Source organism: Staurois parvus, unplaced genomic scaffold (assembly GCF_062004578.1).
Source record: "Staurois parvus isolate SC_StPar_1 unplaced genomic scaffold, SC_StPar_1.0 ptg000175l, whole genome shotgun sequence".
In the NCBI taxonomy this organism is placed as follows: domain Eukaryota; kingdom Metazoa; phylum Chordata; class Amphibia; order Anura; family Ranidae; genus Staurois; species Staurois parvus.
In genome coordinates this window covers 4,451,542-4,474,595 of record NW_028317971.1, presented here as the reverse complement: position 1 = coordinate 4,474,595, position 23,054 = coordinate 4,451,542, and the positions used below count along the sequence as shown (strand labels likewise).

The window sequence follows — 23,054 nt, the reverse complement described above, 5'->3', positions numbered from 1 at the left end:
AAACATTATGCAGTCCTGTAATAATCTTTCTGAATCCCAGTGTTCTGTATTTTCTAATGAGAACCAGAGAAGAGAGCTTAAAAACATAACTGGAAACCTGATCAGGAATAAAAATTGTGCAATTTCTGTCTATAAAATGGACAAGCTGCCACTGTTGTTTGCCATAGATGATCATGTTTTGCGCATTACCGCTGCCCATTTACCTGTACAACCGGCCAAGCCATTAATGAACTGTATGATAGATCAGTATGTTATTTCTTGTCAGGACTGCCAAACACACAGATTAATCCATTCACTCCATAAAAGGGCTACTAATAAACAACACCATTTTCTATTACGTTCCCAGTTTGCAGCAATTATCTTGATTGATTTCAGTCAAGTTTTACATAACACATTTCCTTTAACAAGGTCTCACATTATGCACTAAATATTGTGCTACATTGAAAAGGAGCAACCTGTGAGATGTAAAACATGGCTAATATTAGACGAGAGAACACAGGCCCTTACGATGAGAAATATAGCTTCTCAGCATTCACTGACCTGAAAGATATGTCTCTTCTTACAGATTTACAGTATAATGAATAATACGTATATTTTGTTTTTCAGTTCTAGGTGTCAAAGTATTTGTTCTCCTTTCCTTGTTACCAGACATATGGAAGTCCACAACTGGTGTCCTGATACCGCATTAATAATACAGAAAGATGCATTCACAACTCCTTAACTATAGAGATATCAGCACATATGGCTGGCACAAGTAAATTTTGCCACATGCTTTTCTGAGCCTATAATACAGATGGTAAGGCCTGGAAAAAAAACAGAAAAATTGGAAAAAAAAAATCATTTTATTTTCTGTTTTTTTTTCAAAGCTGTTTTTTGTTTGTTTTTTCGGGAAAATTGTAAAAAATAAAGAAAGACGTATGGAATATGTTCTTTTACAATGATAAATAATATATATATGACATGGTATTCAAACTATATACCCTGAATACCCTGAAGAGTTTAATGAAAGATTTCTGAGACTATATGTAAAGTCTTAATTAATTGCAAGTTCTCTCAGCTGAAGACAAACAAATCCTGGAATACAATTCAAGCAACACTGTACTTCTCAATGCAGTTCTTAGACAAGAGAAATATGCATTTCTGCCACTAGTTGACACTCCAGGGAAAAGGATCCAGTTTAGTTTGCTTGTGAGCTCCATCGTGTACCTCCTACAGTTGGGTGATTGTTGGGATATAGTAGATGAAAGTTTATGTTCTCTCAAGCCTTCCTTGACAGGTAAGAGGGTAGATTTGTTTGACAAATTAGTTTATTTTTATAACCTTCAAATAATTCCTATTAATGATGTTCTCCACCATCACAGCATACTCTGAGGAAGAGGTTGTGTCCTCAAAACGCGTTAGCAAGTTGGTCATCCAGGGTTCCATCGTATGTACTCAGATGTTGTTTGGATCATACATCTTGTTCAGTTTGACATGCCTGTGTTTTTTATGTCTATTGTGAGTATGATACTTACTTTGTTTCTCCATTTGCATCTAATGTTTACCTATAGTCTGGTCAGTAAATAGTTTTTTCTTTTCCTTCTCTCAGTAAAATGGTGAGACCAACATCTAGAGTTTGGAAACATTTCTACAGTGCAGTTTCTGCTGAGAGCAAAGCTACAATTTGCAAATATTGTGAGAATAAATATTATTTTCCATATGCTAAAAGGATGACAAAATACATGGGAATGCAGGCCGCACATACTCCCTCCCCCGAATACTACTATCTATAAATAAATAATGACACAACACATTTTCTTGGCATAAATTCTGTCCGAGGCACTTTTATTGGTGTAGTTAAATTAATATTCAAATAATATATAATAATATAATATATAATATCTTCTAGTCATAAAGGACTCGAGCACAGCATAAATAAAATACAAGACAAATCCACCCTTTCTCTGAAAGGGTGACAAACCACATAAAGTGCCATGCGACAAGGATGGGGAGCTCGCTGAGCAGCACTGACCAACTGGCGAAACTCCTCCTCAGGCGGTTACTTATATAATAAGCCCGATTCTAGAACTTTTCACGGGTCACGTGGGGTACTTTTCTTCCCGCTCAAACTCTAGCAGATTGTTAAAGGGGCACTAACCTATCATTTTAATTTCCCTGAGGTGATTAATAAAAGCTATTAACAACTCTATAATTGAAAAGAGAGAGAGGCGGTTGCATGCCCATGCAAGCGGGCACCTATTTTGTGCCCCCTTTTCTCATGGGAATGCAGGCCGCACATACTCCTTTGTTATGTGGGCTGTGTGCTCAGGGTCATTGTCCTGTTGATAGATGAACCTTCGCCCCAGTCTAAGGTCCAGAGAGCTCTGTAACAGGTATCTATCAAGGATGTCTCTGTACATTGCTGTATTAATCTTTCCTTCAATTCTGACCACTCTCCCAGTTCCTGCCACTGAAAAACATCCCCACAACATGATGCTGCCACCGCCATGCTTCACTGTAGGGATGGTATTGGCCAGGTGGTGAGCGGTACCTGGTTTCCTCCAGATATGACGCTTGGCATTCAGGCCAAAGAGTTCAATCTTTGTTTCATAAGATCAGAGAGTTTTGTTTCTCATGGTCTGAGAGTCCCTCAGGTGCCTTTTGGCAAACTTCAGGCGGGCTTCCATTTGCCTTTTACTGAGGAGTGGCTTCTGTCTGGCCACTCTACCATACAGGGCTGATTGGTGGAGTTCTGCAGAGATGGTTGTTCTTCTGGAAGGTTCTCCTCTCTCCACAGAGAAACACTGGAGCTCTTTCAGAGTGATCATCGGGTGCTTGGTTACCTCCCTGGCTAAGGCCCTTCTCCCTCGATTGCTCATCTTGGCCAGGCGGATTCCTGGTGGTTCCAAACTTCTTCCATTTATGGATGATGGAGGCCACTGTGCTTATTGGGACCTTCAATTTTTCTTTACCCTTCCCAAGATCTGTGCCTTGATACAATCCTGTCTTGGAGGTCTACGGACAATTCCTTGGACCTCATGGCTTGGTTTGTGCTCTGACATGCACTGCTAACTGTGGGAGCTTATATAGACAGGTTTATGCCTTTCCTAATCATGTCCAATCAACTGAACTTCCCACAGGTAGACTCCAATCAAGTAGTGGAGACATCTTAAGAATGATCAGTGGGAACAGGATGCACCAGAGCTCAATTTTAATAAATTGGAAAGATTTCAAAACTAACTTCTTTCATTATGGGGTATTGTTTGTAGAATGTCCAGGAAAAAAATGTAATCCATTTTGGAATAAGGCTGTAACATAACAAAATGTGGCAAAAGTTAAGCGCTGTGAATAATTTCTGGATGCACTGTATACCATACCTGTTGGATCCCTGGATGGAAGCTGAAAATCGCTGAACTAGGCGCTGCTACTAGAGTGAACACAAAGATCTTTCTGGTTCTGTGATGAGTGGCTGCTCTACTGCATAGTGGACATGGGGTCATTCTCTGATTGGATAACGTTAAGATTGTGATATCATCATCACACCTCTCAACTTCATCAAATCGGAGAACACCTTGCATTCATTGAGAAATATTGTGAATGGCACCCCTGTTAAGTGGGCGACCACCTCTGTTCAATATACAGTAGGGCTGCTCTTTGGCACAGGACCCAGAAGACAGTGGTGACTGGAGAGCAGAGGAGACTACTACAGTGATTTCCAGGTTCAGCAGGGACCTCATAGGTTTGGCATGGCATATGCATTCTTACATTGGTCCAGGCTATATCCATTTAACTATGCTATAAAGTCCATACCAGACTTCAGCTTTAATATGATCCCCACTGAATATGAAAGAAATACAAAGTAGATACACAAGAGCACTGTATGGTTGGATGGCATTGAATTATTGTGTGAAGGTCACATTTAACAGACCCTGCAAATGAAAACATACATCCAGCAATCACATAGAAACACTGGTTCTACAATTGCCAGTATGTAAAATTGTTTTGAGAAATTCTTAGTTGATGAGCCTGTAACAAAATCCTAAAGCACTACAATACTGAATACCTGGTGAAAAGTATTGATTCATGTGCTCTGCACCTGGTATGCTACAAGTTATCATTGCTACTGAGCCACTGTTTATTTGGGGAATTCACTTCCTGTAACTGTGTTTCTGTAAGAAAATTATTTCCTTGAAAAATCAATTGTTATGATCTCATCAGTCTTGTGAAATAAGAAAAGAAAATTGTGCATTATTATTTACCATTACCATATTAGAGCACAATCTGCATTGCATTACCATCATCTGGCAGGGAGCTAGTTAAATGGAATGTTTTAGTAAACAAGATTCATATTGCCTCCAGATCAAATGTTTGTGCTTAGCTTGGAACACGACACTGCCAAAGCTATCACTGGGGAGGTCTAGTAAAGCAAACAGCTGAGCTAAGCAAACAGCTGGATTTTCTTCCCTGGTACTCCATTTTATGTGGCTCTAAGACATAGGTTGGAAAATAAATGCCTTGTGTACTACCATTGGCCCACAGCAAAACACAACACTTGCAGCATAACTGCTTTTTGTTTGCACATACTGTATGTCCCTACTCATCTGTGATATTTTATTTGTTGTTTCATAATACTCTCATAATTCGGAACAATTATTTAAAACTAACCTGCCAATTAGCTCATTCAGGGAAAACTACATTGCAAGCTGACAAATGAAGACAAATAAAGAGCCTGCCAGCTCACAGTTTTTGAAAATGGGATATTCGTTCTGCTTTAAGTTGAGAAGTTGAGATGTAACTAGTCTGTTAACATTAATAAAGATGTTAAAGTCACCAAGAATGATGGTGGGTACTTCAGATGAGAGAAAGTAGAATAACCAGGCAGAACTCATCAAGGAACCAGTCCAGGATGATAAATTACAGCAATCCTTAAAGCAAATAAAGAATAAACACAAATATAGTAGCCTCAAAAAAGGAGAGGGATAAAGAGGGGGGTGTAGGAAGATTTTTAAAAGTGCTCAGTGAGGATAGAAGGAATCCACCTGCTTTTCATCAACTGGGTTTGGGTCAATGAGTCCAATGGAGGTCACAAGGGGAGAGAGCATCTGGAAAGGCAGAGTCATATTCCTGAAGCCAGGTTTCAGTAACAGCAAGTAGGGTAAGGGAATTGGAGATAAAAAGGTAGAACGGTTAATAACCAACAGAGGCACAGGTTATCAAGTGAATCTTTAACCCCTTGACACCGACGTAACACAAATATGTGGCCTCACAGAACTGGGCTTTTTTCTGTGGGGCATACCTGTTCTTTTGCTGGGAGTGCAATCAGGACCCGGAACTCCCGATTCCGGGTCACATGATCGCTGTGATAGCCTCTGATTGGTCACTGTACAGCCCGGCCCCCTTGTTTTTTTTCTCTCTCTATGAATAGAGGAGAGAGATACATTGTATCTCTCTAACTCCTGGCATAGAGGGAAAAAACAAATGTTTGAAAAAAAAAAGATAAATAAATATTAAAAAATAAAGAAAAAATAAAGAAAAAATACCTAGATCAAGGTTTGATCGAGTTCAGTTCCAGGGTAAGCGTTTGGGTCAAGGTCAGGGTCAAAGTCAAAATGTCACGGTCAAAGGTCAGGATTTAAAAAAAATTGGTATCAGTTTCAGTTAGTGTCAGTGTGTTTTAGGTAAAAAAAGACAAAAAAGAAAAGTGCACTACTGTTTCTGGGCTGTACTATGGGTACAAACAACAAATAACATACACATATATGGTATCGCTGTGATTGTCAAGAGCTGGGGAATTTATTTTGGGTTGTTCTTTGGTGGTAGGTTATGGTAGCAACAAGATACACACAGCTAAATTTAAAAAAAAATTTTTTTACTATTTTGGGCCAGTTTTCCTTTGATAATAAAAAAAATCAGGAGATATCCATTACCATTTACCACCAGATGAAAGCCCAATTTGTCCTGAAAAAAACAAGGTATAATTCACCTGGATGTACAAAGTAGTTGTGATGATATGTATGGTTTTACTAACACATGTCAATGTTGCAAAATTGTGTTTAGGCATTTAGATTTGTTTTACCCTTAGGCGTAAAGGCATTAAATTTGCCCTGTACAGCAAGTGACAGATTTACCATACAACAGAATTAAACAGCTAGTATCAAACATTGCTAGGAAGTAGAATTTGTGGAATAAAAAAAGTCTATTCTAAAAAAATATATATTTGTCTTTCCAATTATTTATTTTCTGTACATTGTACAGTATATTTGTCGTCCAGTGTCCACATGCACAGGAGTTACATAATCATTTTCTGCCCAATGACTGAAGAAGACAGGGGGGACCCTCTTAAAAGGTAAGTGAGCGATAATGTGCAAGAGCCCCACACACACACAAACACACACACAGCGGACATTTGTTCTACTTTAACTATATTCCAAATTTTACCTGGATACAGCAATATATGTAATTTCAGCTCACGTTTTGTTGGCAGCTACTGGTAAGCCTAATCACCTCTTTTATTTTCTTGGGACTCCAACAGTAAGATATTTGCAGACTCTTGCACTGTGCAAACCAAAATTTTCAATATAGAAAATGTTCCCATATTTTGCACTATGGCAAAAGCAAGGACAGTTAAGAGATCTTGCAGTTGAGTTCAAAAAAAGCTATAAGAGGCCAATAGATAACTCCTCCCCCAATATCCTCCCACATACCCTTTCCAGTCCCACCACCTTGTTACCTGCTTGATCAATATGTTTTTTGAGACTAAATTACATTTTAGGCACAAAAGATTTGCAACATCCTTACCCACTTGATGAGGTTTTTTTATATTCCCGCATAACCCTTTATGCTAGTCAATTATTTTATGTGGTCATTCTTTAGTGTTATGATTCTGTTACAAAAGTCGAAAACATGGGTTTCACAATTTCACATTGCAATAGTAGTAAAACAATACTATGCATGCACCCACTGGACAGACCAAGTAGTATGTGATTTGAGTGCACTAGATTTTTCACACCTTCTAATTTTACCAAGAAGCAGATTAAAGATGCAAATTTAGTACATCTTATATTCTATGTAAATTCAGCCAGATATATTAATGGCTGTGATGGGAGTGCTTAACCTGTGTAAATGTTCCAATCCAAATTCTACCACTGCACTGCATTTCACTAACAAGCTGGTGTTTTTTTCTTAACAAGAAGGTCATTTGAAAGGCTAGGCATAAAATGCATTTGCGATGCATTTGCATTTTCGTAAAATCCCAAGGTAAATGTACAACTTCCTGAGGCATATTAATCAAATGTTAACCAAATCACAGGCAATTTTCTTCCACTCTGGTATTCTTATTATGCAGCTGCAGAAGTATTTCTTTCTCTTTAATGTAACTCAGACTACATGTGTCAAAATAAACTATAGCACCTTACATCTCCATTAGGCTTTGAAAAACTACCACAACAATATGTGTGAATGTGTGAACATTGAAATCATTTGTTGAGAATCTATTGAATTGCAAACACTTAAGTCCTGTTATGTTTATAATCCTGGTGGGTCTGAAGGTTAGTAATTATATAGTGAAGTGATAGTAAGTGCTAGAGGTAGATCACACCTATGGTTTAATAACTATGAGATAAACACTGCTTTGTTGCTCATAGATGGATGAGATCTGGACCACCTTCTGGGTCAACTGTCACAAAACAGCAGAAATGAGAAATCAACTTCTTATTTATATCCCATGCTCCACCACATTTTCTACCAATTATGGCAAGCCTACAAAACTATCTTGCAAACATGTAGTGAAATGTGTTAGAGAAAAACTATCTTGTAATTTTACCGAATGCTCAATTTTTAAGTATATGTAAACGCTAACAATGATCTTCTCGTATTTGCTCCTTTTTGATCTGTTAAATTAGATACTGCAAGTGCAAAAATATAATATGATCTTGACAGTAATCCAATGTCGTCCTGTGCACTCTGTAGTGCCATCTCAAACGATGTTATCAGTAACTATCTTAGGACTGCAAAACACATCCTTACTGTCATGGATATGAGGAGTTAAGGCGGGGGTGTTCTATTTTTCTAATATACTTCCGGTCCAAGGTAGCAATGCTACTCCTCCATAGATACCATACAGTGCAGGAGCATTCTCAACGTAAAACAGAAAGTGTGTTACTGGTAGGATAAAAAATAACAGGGAAAAGCTGAAAAAAAAAACAACTAATGTAGCAACCATGTCTAAGGTCTAGTACCCAGGTAAGGCCTAACATTTATTTCAAATAATTTTAACTTCCCTTTAGGAAATGCTCCCTCTTGTGGTTGTTTGAGCGACAGTATGCAGTCAGTGCCATTTCTGAATGAATCAGTTAAGTTAGATACCATTGAGATATTTCATTGCTTTTTGTTCACCTAAAATAACCCACGGGATTCCTTTTCTCATTGTCCATGTCAACTGTATACATGAACCCCAGTCTTGGGAGCTTTTTACTGCTGCAGCCTGCTCAATATGAAGATATAGAAAGGGCTACATTTTCTGCTGTTCATGTGCACAATCTTGTACAACATGCCAGCTTCTCTTAGGATTTCTCTCTCTCTCTCTCTCTCTCTCTCTCTCTCTCTCACTCAACTCACTCTGCAATTGCTTTTTATTTGTCTACATATAAAATCTGCCTCTGTTCGACTGGACTATGAGAAGGTCAGACTAGTTTTTGGTGGACCAATCCAGCAATTAGGCCATCAAAATCTAGTTGAAACCTGCAGAAGAGGAACCTTCTTCCAATCCTGAAAACTTCATATTTTCTCTACAACACCATCTGGTAAAACAGTTACGCAATAACATCCCTAGAGGCCTGGAAAGATGCCATTTTCTATAACTTATATTAGATTTTGTTTGATCTTCATTTTAAAATGAATAATGTTAAGCTTAAGGGACATTGGATAAAAACAGTTCACCACACTAGTGTAGCGCTCTGTGTACCCTCCTCTCTATCCCAAGGAGTGTACCAGTAAGTCTGAAGCTATGATGCAAGCGCCAGTTGGTTAACTATGGTGGGAGGAAGAGTAATCAATCTGTGTTGTGTATGTGAAGACCTAGTGAAGATGAATTACATGGAGAAGATGCTCCAAGACTTTGTAAAGTCACTAATCATAGATAACATAGATCTAGCTAACCACAGAAGTGCACTCAGCTCTCTCTCTCTCTATATAATGTTTTATTATTTTTTTATTTCAGGTACTTATATAGCGCCGTCAATTTACACAGCATATATATATATATATATATATATATATATATGGTATGAAAATTTCATTCCCATAAGCACTGTGGTGGTAAGTCACACAGACATTCACATTCTATCGTGTTTTGACATGGTCTAACTTGCACTGCCCAGGGTCTCAGAGCAGTTGACTCAGTCTTTATGGAGTAGTAGAAGAAATAACGTGTGTGTGCTGTGATGTTGGCAGAAAATGAAAATGAATGATAGGAATCTGGAGCAGCAGATTAACATCAAATTTTAGCAAAAGTGCGAGTGAAACTTTAGCTCTGTGACAACAGGCTAATGGTGAACTTTCCATGAAAAAATCAAGAGTTTTTGAATGGCATAGGTAGTTTAAGGAGGGGTGGGAAGATGTCAAAGATGATGCAAGAAGTGGGCAAGCAAAAACACAAAGGATGGATGCAAATGTGGAAAATGAAAAGGTTACAGGAATCTGGAGGAAAAGACCGGAGCGCTGGCCTGACAAGTGGATTCTCCACCATGACAATGTTCCTGCACATGATGTGCTAAGTGTTTGCTAGTTCCTGGACCAAAAATCCATTTTGAAACTTGACCTTATTCCACCTGACTTAGCACCCTTTGACTTTTGGCTGTTCCCAAAATTTAAAAAATGCATTTCTGAATGCCTAAAAAATGACGTTCTGGACATCCAGCATGACATCTGAACATCCAGTACAACATCCAGCATATTCCAGGAATGTTTCTGGCAGTGGCACAGTCATCTAGAACAGTACATTGCTTCACAAGGGGACTTTTTTGAAGGTGACAACATCTGCTTACAATTCATTCTGGGAATTAAATGATCAAATCACATATAAGAAGGCATTTTTTGACAATACATCTGACAGCTGTTCCTTCCACACCAAAATTTTCTTGTAGTCTCTGCATTAATATTCCATGCGCCACAGTATCAATGTAAACAATGCTGAAGCTATGTCCAGTTGAAGAAAGATGGAGTACTTGCATTGTTTCTTGCCACCAGTATATTATTCATGCTAAAAAGCAATATTTCAGGAATGTATCTTTTTCTGAGTCAGAGTCTGAGTAAGTAGTCAAATACACAATTTCCCAATTTTTTTTAGCTTTTTAAACACATATGACCTCATCATTTTGTAGTGATTTAGTCAATGTACTGTTTTATTTTGTAGGTTTGAGAAAAACATAAACTCTTAAGAAATGTGAAACACATCACAAATACCCACATGGCACCAAAACTTGATAAATTCCCAAAAGATGCCCAAAAGATTTGACAAAATTATTTTAATTCACACTCTTACAAACAAAAATCTCTTCAGAAAGATAGTGGACAAGAAACCCAAATGTGTTCCATCACAGATATAATTCAAACAGAGTCAGAAGAAAGAAAAATCAATTTACAGGCATGGCCAGAAGGCAATCAGAGGAGTCCGGCGCTGGGATCTAAGTCTTGTTAAAGTTTAGGTTTTACAAAAAGACAAAAAGACTGGCTTTCAGCCAGACGCTGCTGAGTTATGTTCATGCGCTGTTTGATCATCTGAGAGGTAGGAAGATCCGTTTTAGAAATGTTGTAGTAGAGAGCCTAATTTGCTGAAATCTGAATTGCTATAAAGTGGAAGGACACCTGCACTCACTTTAAACATTTCAAGAAACTAATTTTTTAAATTATCCAGCACACTATTGGAAGTTAACCGCAATCACAGGCTTCCTTTACTTCACTGCAGTTTAACTTCACACCTCACTAAATAAGACCATTAGAGCTCATTCAAATACAGTACCTTGAAAAAGTGTTCATACCCCTTGACTTTTTCCACATATTGTCATGTTACAACCAAAAACGTAAATGTATTTTAATGGGATTTTATGTGATAGACCAACACATAGTGGCACATAATTATGAAGTGGGAGAAAAATTATAAATGGTTTTCAAAATTTTTTTACAAATAAATATCTGAAAAGTGTGGTGTGCAGTATAAATACAGCTGTTCTGTGAAGCCCTCTGTTCAGGTGGGAGGTCAGGGGGAAGTAAAACTGATTCAAGTGCCTGGTTTACCCGCCCATAGCTGACAGTGTCAACAACCCCTTTAAGCAAGGGTGCTCAACCTGTGGCCCTCCGAGTCCTCTGCTGTGGCCCTCAACCTCAAGCCAGGGTGCATGCCCGGGGCCAGTAACCTTTTTATCGTGATCTGTGCTTGCTGACCTGCCATCCCAGAGCATCAGAGTGCATCAAGGCAGTGTCGGCAGTGTGGGAAGCAGGTGGTCACAGAGGGAGCAAGAGATGCATAAGCCCATGCTTCCTCTGTAGCACCAGCTCCTGCGCCAGGATGAATGATACCAAGTGCACTTCACACTAGGGACCTTTTTAGAAGCTTGGAGATGGAGAGCGGTAAATACATAAAGTTGAGACATGTTTTACTACACCTGCCCAACCACTGGTGTAGCATCAGGGGTCACAATGGCAACCACACTCCATGCTCCAGGGGGCCCGTGTGACCTCCCTGTCCCATTCTTTTTTACAGCTGGACAGGAAGGGTGTCAGGGGCAGCATATACAAGAACCGATCCTGTCCATTTTCCTCCTGTACCCACTGAAAGCCAGCTTTTCCTCCTCTCCCTCCCACTAGAAGTCAGTGGCTGCAGGAGAAAAATGTTTATTATGGTATTCATTTCATTACAGCCCACGGCCTGTTACCAAATCACTGAAGTGACCCTCGCTCTTCAAAAGGTTGCACACCCCTGCCTTAAAATGTAACAAATTTAAATCAGACCATAGGATGGGAAAGCATCAACTCTCAGGTACACAGAAAAATGTTAATCCATAGTATCGTGAGTCTGAATTTGTGCTGTTGATATGTTTTGCACAGAAGCTACAATTTTATTATTCTCATATTATATTTTCTCATAGCAATTCATTTATCTGTTTGAGCTATTTCTGACATTTTCCCCTAATACATCACACAGCATCTGTCAGTTTATATTCTATTTTTTGTAAACACACCATGTTTTTGCTACATTTCTTGTGTTTAAGAGGAATTTATATTGTAATAAATCAGCAGCAGTATGCTATGCTAGGTGCACATGACCGATGCCATTGTCTCATCATGCCTTTTGAAAAAAGTTGGTGATAGACTGCAGAAAAACAGACAGAGAAGGGATACATGGAGAACAGCTGTTCTTTTTCATAGACGGATTATAAAACAAAATAGATTACAGACATGTGTCATAGAAAGAAGCAGTCTATTGTGCTTTTCTGCAATTTTTTTGGGATCATCTCATTAATGTCCTATAATTTGTAGAAGAAATGTTTCTCTGTTCCTAGAGAACAGCAAACAGTCAGGCTCTGGGACTTCATTTATGTGCCATTTCTTACCTGACAGAGGAGAGATGAGAAACAAGATGATATGTATTAAACAGCACAAATATCTCCAAATAGACTGATATCTTTGTGGAGGTAAAACTACCTTCAGAATAATGAGGAAATAAAATGTTCACTGTAAAGTGTTACTAAACCCAGGACCCTGCATTCACTATATCTGCTCTCCCACAGTGCACACAACATGGAAATGCAATTATTTTAGTAAAAAAAATGCTAAATACCTTTTTTCATCAGCAGTATATAACAGTCTTCTGACACTGGTTAATCTTGTAGGAGGAGTTTTCATTCTCCTCTGGCATTCCTATGAGTCTGCATAATTCCTGAACCTGATTGGTCCTGTGTTGATCACCTCCCCAAAAACAATTCTCTAACAATACGCACCAAACTGGGCATGTAGAGAGTGCCTCCTAGGGTTTAGTAATGAGGAAAGAAATAGTTCACTTTAAAGTGTTACTAAACCCATGAACCTGCATTCACTATATCTGGTCTTCCACAGTACACACAATATGGAAATGTAATTATTTTAGTAAATATAAACTGCTAAATACCTTTTCTCATCAGCAGTATGTAGCAGTCTTGTGATTTCTATCAGTGTCCGGCCGAGCACTGGTTAATCTTGTAGGAGGAATTTTCATTCTCCTCTGACTGTCCTATGAGTCTGTATAATTCCTGAACCTCTTCCTGGACAGTGCTGATTGGTCCTGTGCTGATCACCCGACCAAAAAAAAATTCTCTAGCAATACACACCAAACTGGGCATGTGCAGAGTGCCTCCTAGAGTTTAGTAATGAGGAAATAAATAGTTCACTTTAAAGTGTTTCGAAACCCATGAACCTGCATTCACTATATCTGGTCTTCCACAGTATACAGAACATGGAAATGTAATTATTTTAGTAAATATAAACTGCTAAATACCTTTTCCCATCAGCAGTATATAGCAGTCTTGTGACTTCTATCAGTGTCCAGATGAACATGGATTAATATTGTAGGAGGAGTATTCATTCTCCTCTGACTGTCCTATGAGTCTGCATAATTCCTGACCCTCTGTCTGGACAGTACTGATTGGTCCTGTGCTGATCACCCCCCAAAAAAAAAATTCTAGCAATACACACCAAACTGGGCATGTGCAGAGTGCCTCCTAGGGCCCTGTACAATTGGCAGATGGATTGGGAAGTGTGGAAGGTGGGGAGGAACAGAGAAAATAGGTTTAAACTGCCTGTTAGTGTGTGGTATTGACCCTTAGGCTTCACAGTGAGTATAACAAGCATGTACAGACTGATTTTACTGTTGTGGGTTTAGTAAAACTTTAACTGTAAGTTTGCAAAGGTTGCAAACAGGGTGCTTAAAGTACTTTTTCACTTTTGCAGCCAATTTGGAATAACACCTACTTTATATTTGTTACATGTTCATATTCACATAGCATACGTTAAAAAATATTTAGAAATTGCATCTTACCTTTTTAGATGCTCATTTTTCGTTACTTCCATCAAGGAAAAATGCTACATAGTTCTCTTTATTTATGAGGGGTCGAGGCAGCTGTGATATCAGAATTAACCCTGTCTGTACTGTATTGGCAGATCTTCATTATCAGTAGTAACATGTATTTAAACATTGTCTGACCTAACAAAGGGTTGAAGGTTTAGAGCACAGGTGTCAAACTGGCAGCCCTCCAGCTGTTCCCAAACTACAAATCCCATGAGGCATTGCAAGATTGACAGTTACAAGCATGGCTCCCAAAGGCAGAGGCATGATGGGACTTATAGCTTTGCAACAGCTGAAGGGCCACCAGTTTGACACCCCTGGTTTAGAAGCTGGGCTTTTGCATTATACTGTTAAAGAGAGGAAACTCAACCTCTCCTTAGGACAGCCTCACTCTGACTTTGTTCAGAAATACCTGCACTAAGGCATAAGGCCTTCTCCTGAGAGTCAGGATTTTTTTTATGTTTGCTGCATGAATGGGAACACAAAAACATATAGTAGATTTTTTTTTTCAAATTTGACTCTAAAAAGGGAAATACATTTTAAGATTAAAGAATATGTAAAGCCAACATTTGCTATTCCTGATTTGCGCCTGCTGTACCATGTACTTGTATGAAAAAGTATCCTGTTATCTTTGTCTTGCTCCCTTTATGTGAAATCCCCAATGATCCTGCCAGTCCCTCTGCTTTCCTATTAAAACTTGACCACACCAGGCAGGATAGCACAGTGTTGTCAGTTCTATAGATGTGCTGGGAACTCAGCGTGCTCTCCTCCAATGATCAGACTTCTGCTCACATTCCCCTCTGCACAGCCATTCACTGGGAGGTTCAGTGTACTGCTGTTTTCCTTCCCTCATCTCTCTATGCAGCCGAAAACAGAGTGATCATTTATAAAGAATGGGAAAAAAAGGTATTTATAATGTTTTTTATACAGTATCTATACAAAAAGATTTTACCTTTCATTACTATTTCAAACTATATTGGTTGTTTTACAAGGTGAGGGTTTACATATACTTTAACCGAATAGTGTGTTGGTATATTAATAGTTAATTGATGGCTTGGTTGTTTTTAGAGATGTACATGACAAAAAAAATTTGCTTAGTTTCAGATTTATTCGTTAAGTAAATAATTCAGTTTTGTCATATTTGATATGTTAGAATGATTCGTTTTTGGAATTCATCTTTGGATTTGTTTTGTATATTCAGATACAATTTGTATATTTGTTTTTCCAAATGAATGAATATTTTTGGAATTTATTTCAAAAGATTGGCTACATTTGTTTTAACGTGTTAATTCATTATTTCGGAAGATTACTTATACACTCTGACTCATCCCTGCTAGTCCAACCCACAAAGAGAAATGGATGAGCTGACTGGACGATATCAACTGAAATAACATGCATCCAAAAGAACAAATGGAATTAAATTCAGATTCATTTATGTTATGATTCGGAGATTCTGATGGATCCAGCTCCATTCAACCCAAACACAATAAGTACGAATCATCATCTTATTTCACTTTTATACCTTACTATATTTATTGCAATATGTTTCCATTTCATATGTAGTGAATTGGTTTTAATAATGAAAAATGTTAATGCAAAATTAAAAGGAAATGGGTCTGAATGAATGGAACAAAATTAATTTTGGATTAATTTTTATGTTATGATTCAGAAATTCTGATGGATCCACCTCCATCCAACCTAAACACAATAAGTAGGAATCATCATCTTTTTTTCACTGTTAGACCTTACTCTGTTTATTGCAATATGTTTCCATTTCATATGCAGTGCATTTTTTATAATAATGAAAAATGTTAATGCGAGATAGAAACAAAATTGATTTGTATCAATTTGGATCCTCCATTATGTCGTTATGTTATTTCAGATGCTTCAAACATTAACAAAAGGCCCAAACTATCGCATCATGTCATCCAAATGAAACAAATTAATTTGTTGTTTCAGTATAATTTGTTTTTGATTCGTTAAAATTTGTGACGCAAATCTCCACATAACAATAATTTTGACCGAATTTCGATTTATAATGAACATATCAAGTTGTTTTTCATGTAAATTTAACTTGTACAGGTGGCTTAATGGGTAACTAATCCCAAGAACCCAAATGTAAAATATTTCAGCATACCAGTCAATAGATATGATGGTTGCATTAGTTTTAATTTTCAGACTAAGGCTGGCCATACATTATACAATTTTCTTGAGAATTTTGCTTTAGATTTACCAAAAACCATATAATATGAGGTCAAACCTAAACAACACTTTCAATTGTGTCCAATTAGGCAGGCTGTTGCACTACATAGTTGAAGGTAAATCTAAAGAAAATTAGGCACAAATTGGACAGAAAATTGTAGAGTGTATGGCCAGCCTAAGAACATTTTCAGCAAGTACAGAAAATACTTGTTGATCTTCCTTGAAATGCATTGCCACTGAATGGGAGATGAATTAGAAGAAAAAAACAATGTTATTTTTATTGTGTAAACTACTAATCCCGTACACCCTGTGTAATTGAGATGAAGAAAGACTGACATGTTTGAAGTCCAGCATGGGTCGCATCCATGGATCCCTCCCTTTTGTTTTTGGATTTAGATACAATTACATTTTGTATGGCTGCATGCAAAAACTACAAAAGCAATAACAAACAACTATAATGTGATATAATTTTAGCTGTAATATCTTGATTAAGCAATGTATGCTCCAGGATAGGCAGCATTGAAGTAACCCTGTAGTGTACATCCTAATTTTAGGTATTCCTTTAACCCAGCCATTTAAAGAACAACTTGTCTCAAAAGGGAGAGGACGCAACATATTCTTCATTTTCATCATTACTTAATATGAGATTCACTACTCCCTCAGAAAGTAAATGAAATTTGATTCACTCCGTTGCTTATTTGATTTAAAGAAAACCCATATTCCCTTAGCTTTGTAATTAGCCTTCAGTGAAACTAATTAGCTAAAACCCAATCCACACTGAAGTCCACAGCACTTGCAGTCTGTATAAACAGCAGTAGAAATGTTGATTAAGGCTTGAAGTACAACACCAGTTAGAAAATGCTTTTGTTCATTGAGATGGATATTTACTGAGAAGTCACTGAGTTCGATTTTGTCAAGTCGGCTGTCATCACAATTTACAGAAACGACTGATCATTCAACAAATGAAAGTGTAAGCGGTTCCATTACCACTGTAACCGTTTCTTATTTGCATCTAAGAGGTAACTAAAAGCATTTCCAGCTCTTCCAACAGTGAACAATTTGTGAATGTCCACACAGGAGACCAGGTGGATAGGCAGTGGTTAAGCAATGTGGGCATTTTCACCTGTGGTCTTTTGAAGGCAAGTAAGGAATTAAAGGTTGGGGAAGCTTGATGTCAGGTTTGCAATATCAAATAGCAGACAAGAAAAAAACACAATGGCTCTCCAATACTGAAAACTGCAAGAGTTTCAAGTACTTTTATATGAACCGCCGGACAGCTGGCATGCAACAATATACTAGTGTAACCAAAAAACCTTGATTATTTCTTAAAGTAACTCAAGTGATACTATTTGAGAATCCACGTAAGAAGATCAAAATCTAGTCACTTAAATCCCAATCGAAATATCACATATAAGTTGTAGCATGTTAATGTAGTTTCAAAAGTTGTTTTCAATCCTTTTTAATATGCAGTTTCTATTAAAATAAATGTGACAGAGAGGCTAGAGGAGAACAGCAGGACTGTGATGCAAAAAAGTTAAAAATGGCAAAAAAGGTATGGTACAGTATATAAAAAGACAAGGTAATTGTTTATGGCACATGCTTTAGCAAACTAAATGTCATCTACTGCAATAAAAAAGAAACATGGCTTGACATAATTCTCTTTATCTCAGATTTATTGTCGGAGTTAAAGTTGTCCACGCACATCCCATAATGGCTGAACCTTATACAGTATAATTTCACCAATCACAATTAAGATCTTAGTGCAGAAATTACACTGGAAGGGATAGGCGTATATTTTCTAAAATGATGAATCAACATTCTCCTAACTTCTTGGTATCCCAGTCTTGGCTTCTACGGTTATATTTACACAATGCAGTCAGACTGCTGTAAAAGTGTTAGCGTCAGCGTGATTTACTAAATGAAAATAGACTGCTCATTTTGCAAGGGAATTTTCTCCAGAGCTCATACAGTAGAATGATGTGAAGCTCTGCTGATTTCTATCATTCAATCATGTGTAAGTAATTTTCCTTGCACGTGTTTGGCTACTCTTCGCAAAGTGAAATTTCACCTCATTCACTGAGCTCTGGGGAAAATTCCCTTGCAAAGTGAAAAGCCTATTTGCTTTGGTAAATCAACCCCTGTGACTCTAATGTGTATGGGCTTGGTAAGTGCAGGCACAGTTTAAGATTCAGAATAGTTTATTAATTCCAAAGAGAAATAGCATCTTTGGCTGTTATGTAATGGAGAAGGCAGCTATAGTCTAGCTCCAGCCAAAACGTTTGATTTTGTTTTCTATGGTGGGAAAGGAGTAGAGCCTCAGGTTTTTATTGCCACCTATGTCCCTATTGAGGATATTTCCTCCCACATCCCATAAGGACAGGGTGTGTTTGGGAATCTCTCCAATGGGGACATAGAAAACAACAAAGACACATGTTTATTAGAGTCAAAAAGAGTCATTATTTCTAACAATGTTTTTATTGCTATCTATGCCTTCCTGACCTGGTGACACCAGTATTTCTTGTATGGGCATCATAGGTATGGATGACAGAAAATCCCTACAATGGAGTCATGGCACAAACCAAACTTTAACTTTCACCTACTTTATCCAAAACAGAAAAAAAAGTTACTACATATCTTGGTAATGCCTGCAAATATTATTATTCAGTATTTATTTGGCACCAACAGTTTGCGAAGCGCTTTACAATATGCAACAACTTATTATGAGTGGTTGTATATGGAATTAATGGGATGGATACTTTTGGGTTGTTGTCTTTATTTAATAACCTAAAAGCATACACCACAATCTTAGAAAAAGCACACTTTGTGCTTCCTACAAATCTGCTGACTTAATTTCCATTTATTATTTTTTTTCTAGCAGGCATTTAGCACCCATTAATGTCACATGAAGCAAATGTTAATCCTTATGGAAATAGGTACAGTTGGAACTTTCGGTAAATAATAACGTCACATTATTAAGGGCATAAATATTCCCATTTATTTCTGGAGTGGACATTGAGTACTGATGTTAAGCGGTAAATAGAAGAGATCACAGTAAAACAAGCAGCGGTTCATGATCTCACATTAATGCCTGCTGTTTTATGCCTCTTTGAGTTTGGTTAGGATAAGTTCTAAAGCCAGTTTAACATTATTTCACAGTTCCCCTTGGCTGTTCTGTTCCTGAATAGTGGTGATTATCTTGGGAGGAGATGAAAAAGAAGGGGGAAAAGATGAAAATCAATACTATTAGGTCGATAGTTTCACAGAGAGAATATTGGCTTATGCGACAAGGAAGCATATATCCAGGGAAGATTGCTTGTTCATTGGTAATGAAAGTCTGTTTTAATTAAAATACGACCAAGGCTTAATTGTCCATTCATGTCTTGTATTGTGATAAATTTCCATTGATCCCAAACTAAAATGGCTTGTTGGATATGGCTATATATGCTACTGGCATAAAGTGCTTTGCCGGCTGATATATATTATAAGCAGCCAGAAAGTAAGAAGAAGATTTTAGATATTTATTTTAGCTAAGCAAAAAGTTTGTTAAGAAATAAAAGTTTAGGTATAGGTTCAGATATAAAGGAATAACCATATTACAAGACTAAAATGCAAAAAAAGAAAACAACAAAGGTATTACTCATAGTGGTTAGTAAGTTGTTTTCATTATTTTACCTGCAACTGGGAAATGAAAGCAGAAATCCCAACTGATATTAAAGTTCACCTTTGGAACATGTTCCACCCGCTTTTAGGGTGGAACATGTAACATGTTCCCATAGCCACAGCCGCAGCCGTGTCCACCGCCCCCCCTCCCTCTGACAGATAATATGGGGAGAAGTTTCCCCGTACTATCTGTCAGATTTGAAAACCATACGGGGCTCCAAGTCCTACAAGTCTTTAGCAGCTGTGGGCTTGTAGCTTTCAATGAACTATTACGGTGCTGTGGAGCGCCGTGGTAGTTCATTGAAGCTTTCTGTCAGTATATCTGCTTGATTGTATATCCCATACGGCAAGCAGATATTCTGACAGGTCTGCAGGAGACCTGCATGGCATCAGCAATCTACTGATCTCTGGTGCATGCTCCTTTGGACAAAAATAATAAATGCACATTTTTTTTACCTGCAAAAAAATATGCATTTATTATTTTAGTCCAAAAGGTGATTCTGTGTCGAGGAAACCACACCACGTTTTTCAGTGCGTGAGGGTGCCATTAAGAGTTAAAATCTCTGTGCGTTTTCTTGAAAGTATCGTTTTTTGTGTGCAGCTGCGGGAATATATGTGATTTACATGCATTCCTGCACTAATGTTAACCTAACCTAAGAGAAACACCTGTTTTTTGCCCCATGCTCATATATAGGCCTGTATGAATAACCAATGGACAGTACAAATAAAGCATGTTATTAAGATTGCACATTACAGTCCCTACAGGCCAACATGTTTGTTGCTACTATAAAAAAGTAAAACTTTTTTTTGGGTGTCCCATTATAAAAAGTTCCCTTCTTGTTGCAGTCGTGTAAGTAAAGGGAGATCATGCCTTTGACAATTGTTCTTGGAACAATCGACTGGAAGATATCTCCTCTACTCTTGTTCTTGTGGCATTGTACAATTTTGCGTTTTCCTCATCTTCTCTCCATGTGACTATGGTCACCAGGAAGAACAGATCTCCCCAATGGAGACAAAGAAAACAATAAAAACCTAGCAGAGGTTCCAACCTTTCCCCACTGTACAAAACAAATAAAAAATAACACAAATAAAAAATTGTTGAGCATTAAAATGAAATCATGATGCCTCCAATGTCAATGTCAAAATGGAAAACCAGTAGTTTGCCTCAAATACAAAGAGAAAAAAACTGGCAGCCTGAAGCCCCTAAGGAATACACTAGAACGTGGAGATAAGGACATGTTCCACACAACTGCAGCGTTTTAGACCTTTGCAGATCTAGAGGCAATTTTCATTCTTAAGGTGAAATATTGATTGCTTGGTAATAAAGATAAAAGATGTAATTAAAGTATAACGTTTTTGTAATTTTTTTACCCACCCATTATGCAAAAAATTGCACGTCTGTCAGTTGATAAGACTGCGCCATTCATTGTGAGCATTCTGAAGCTATTGATTATATCCCTGCCCAGGGGGAAAAGCATCAAATGATTAAATCTCTTCTTATATCTTAGCGATAATGTCATAATCATGTCAGAAGCTTTATTACGGCTCCCTTCTAGCCCAATAAAGTTTCAGTTCATAATGGGTTTAATAGTTACTATTATTACACATTGATTTTTCCATTCCTTCTTTACGCTTGCAGCGCACTTGCCAAGTCTGCATGCAGCAGTGGCTAGTTCTTCCTATTTGTTTTATCTATTTACTTTAGAGGAATGCCTTTTTTATGGTTTCATTACACATGCCAAAATCAATATTGTATTAAGTGTGCCACTCAATAAGTGAGCCCATGGTCCCTGACCTGTATCCTATCCCTTTTCTAGGGAGCTGGGAGCACACAAATAGCAGAGGGGTGGGATAAGCTTTTCAGTACTGCACAAATCATTTCTACTGTATTGCCAACTAGAAAGCAGAATATACAGGATTTGCTTTATTGGACACCTTGATGGGTCTCAGTTGCCTGTTTTGTTATAAATCCATGATAAAAATAATTACTACCATAATGAGGTCCCATAAACACAGAGGGCCAGGTTTGGGCATGTATTGCACATCAAAACAAGAAAGTGGACAAACAATGTAGTTTGCAGCTATACTCATCTCTAGTTGGCAATCCTCTGATTTCTTTCTTTCTTCCATCATTCTAGATTTCTCAGGGAGAGATTATATATCTAAGATATAGTACTCTCATAGAATGACCAACCAAAGCTCATCCCAATCCTGTCCTTGAGCTATCCAACCTTGAAACTGTTAGGCAGCAGAAATTCCCAGGCTCCCTCGTGCCACAGAAACACCAGGACTGGTACCAGAACCATAATCAATTAAACACGCGACTGTAATGTAAAAAAGTGCTCTTGTCAGATGTGTATTTGCTGTGTTATAAAAATTTAACATTTTGATGGTGAACACTTATGTAGAGCTATAGCAGAACTCTGGGCATTTATTTATGTAGTTTGATGTTACAGAGTGGGGAAGGGTTATATGCCTTTCTGTCTTTCATTAATGTCTGTGTAATTGTTTGGGATATTTCTACTCATTTTCTGCCCATTGTAACCACTTTCCCTAGGAGAATAAGTGAGAGGACCTTTCTCTAATGCAGGCCATACATGGGTCGAATTCCAAACAATTTGTGTGTTTTGTAATCTAATGGTGCCACCATTGAATTCAAATCTGAACAACCAAGCCTTTAGTTTCACCTCATGTTGTTACAGAAAAGAAATTATGTGGCCAGAAATATTTTCTGTCCAGGTCACAGCTCATGCACATTTTCAATTATTTCTCACACGATTCTCAGATCATTGTTTAGAAAAAATGTCCAACATGCCTGATACTAAAAGTGAATGGCCGCACAAAAATTGTCCATTGCTGCAGCCACACTATGGTCAAAATTTTAATGATAATTCAAAATTATGATTTGCGAAGGAAAAATCGTTCAGAATTCGACCCATGTATGGCTGTCCTCATGTACACTGCATGCCTCATGCACACTGGATGTTTTTAACGCTGCTCTTAGGGATGTCTAGGGCTTTTTTAATGCCTCTAAGCACCGCTATGTTAGTCGTTGTGTCCATGCAGACATAGGCGTTTAGAGATATCACTCTCATACACTGACCAACCAAAGCCCATC

The 23,054-nt window shown here is 37.8% G+C and overlaps 1 protein-coding gene across 1 annotated transcript in view; it reads right to left on the bottom strand.

Annotated features, from left to right (window-relative positions):
* The window catches only part of PLXNA4 (plexin A4), a 925,294-nt gene that overhangs the window by 335,733 nt on the left and 566,507 nt on the right, over positions 1-23,054 (bottom strand). The gene's annotated exons all lie outside the window — the stretch shown is intronic.